Consider the following 2,356-nt stretch of genomic DNA (forward strand, 5'->3'; position numbering starts at 1 on the left):
AGGTTAAACCAGAGTTTTGCTGCTGATCGGGAATTGTATTGCCGATAAGGAGTTATGACACGTTTTCCGAAAACATGAATGAGACGTCAAAGAGGAATTTCCAACTTCTCTATCCTATGGTGGGCGCAGCTATTTCGAAAATCAAAAAACGTCGTTTTTGAAGTGAATTTGAGTGGAAAATTATAACCTGCGTGGGATACTCAGATGGAGAGATACAATGGTCATACAATGGTCATAGTTTCAGTTTAGGAGTTATCTAGCCAAATTCATAGCTATCAAACTTGATAAATATTGGGGTGACACCACAAACAGATATGTTGACACGTGCTGCCCAACTTAGATTCTTTTGAACCCAACCACAGCTGTCGGCTTTGTGATTCATCTGTTAGAAAACTTGGTGAATAAAGCGTACAATCTAACAACTGACAACTTTTTGTTCAATCTCAGTTTTTCGCACTTCGCCCTAGTTTATCAGGTAGCGTATGTCTGAAAAATCATATTTACTTTACGTTTATCGCCAGGTCTGAAGTAGTCTGAGTAGACCCGAGAATCCACTCAGCTGCTGTCCGTAACCGAGTGTTGCTAGTTCGCACGGCAGGAGGCTATTGGTTCAGAGTGCGTGGGACATCGTTAATCAGGTGATCGATTAAGCCAAGGTCAAGAACACACGNGAGCTGTCCTAATTTTTCATCGGCCTTATTCAGAAAGTTTTGATCTATTTTCATATGGGCGAGGAAAACAACAGAGGGTTTAATTTTAGGAAGGAATACATGGTGATATTCTTATCCTTTGATGATAATCCTGACAGGTAAAACCAGAGTTTTGCTGCTGATCGGGAATTGCATTGCCGATAAGGAGTTATGACACGTTTTCCGAAAACATGAATGAGACGTCAAAGAGGAGTTTTCAACTTCTCTATCCTATGGTGGGCGCAGATATTTCGAAAATCGAAAAACGTCGTTTTTGAAGTGAATTTGAGTGGAAAATTATAACCTGCGTGGGATACTCAGATGGAGAGATACAATGGTCATACAATGGTCATAGTTTCAGTTTAGGAGTTATCTAGCCAAATTCATAGCTATCAAACTTGATAAATATGGTGTTGACACCACAAACAGATGTGTTCACACTTGCTGCCCTACTTAGATTCTTTTGAACTCAACCACAGCTGTCGGCTTTGTGATTCACCTGTTAGAAATCTTGGTGAATAAAGCGTACAATCTAGCAACTGACAATTTTGTTCAATCTGTTTTTCGCACTTCGCCCTAGTTTATCAGCCCAAGTAGCGTATGTCTGAAAAATCATATTTATTTTACGTTTATCGCCAGGTCTGAAGTAGTTTGAGTAGATCCGAGAATCCACTCAGCTGCTGTCCATAACCGAGTGTTGCTAGTCCGCACGGCAGGAGGCTATTGGTTCAGAGTGCGTGGGACATCGTTAATCAGGTGATCGATTAAGCCAAGGTCAAGAACACACGGATAGGCATCAATGAGTCAATGCCGATGTGCACATATTGATCGGACCGAATCAAACAAAAGTCGCTTGAATTCATCACGCCAGTATCCTTACAAAGCAACGAAGGCATCTGTCCCCCCCCCCCCAATTTCCACCTAGAATGCAACGGAAATATTCTTTACCAGTCGAATAAATAAGTAGCTGCTTCAGTGCATCAAAAACGGACGAAGCTTAAAAATAAATAAGGTGTTCTCTAATCCCAGCCTACGTGTATTAGACAATAGTTGAACTTCTGCGTTTAATTCGGACAGGTCAAATACGTGAGATTTCGCTTGCACATCGTTGGATTAATACAAGCGAACCAATCTATCAAGAGAGATCTCATTGTGAAACAGTCTCTTGGTTATGCTTTATACACCTGGCCTTCTCTGGCTATCAACGATCCTAAGGTAAGAGATAACCTTTCACCGTTTAGTGTTTCACGGACCCTTACCGCACGTGCTTTCACACTCCGCTATGCTATTACAGACCATGGATGTTTTGGAGTCAAACAAACGAATTAATAGTCGTCATTGCATTCTGAGAACAGACTCGATTCACACCCGACCAGTTTAGATACACTTTGAAACGGACAGCCGATTCAGGAACTGCTATCAAGCAGCTAAACTAAATGCCCTGAAACGAAATTTGAAAACAATTGTCCTTATGGATCATTTTTTGGCTGACACATTTGGATCTGTCACTTTCTGAATGGCGGTTCAGGCATTTCCGTTTTGTATCATCATCATCATCATCGAAGGCAGCAACATCAGTGTTAGCACTGATGCTTCACTGCCGTACAACCGTGAGGTACGTCTAGTATATATATATATATATACATATATATATATATAAGCCCTAC

This window comes from Opisthorchis viverrini (genome assembly GCF_000715545.1).
Source record: "Opisthorchis viverrini unplaced genomic scaffold opera_v5_98, whole genome shotgun sequence".
Lineage (NCBI taxonomy): Eukaryota > Metazoa > Platyhelminthes > Trematoda > Opisthorchiida > Opisthorchiidae > Opisthorchis > Opisthorchis viverrini.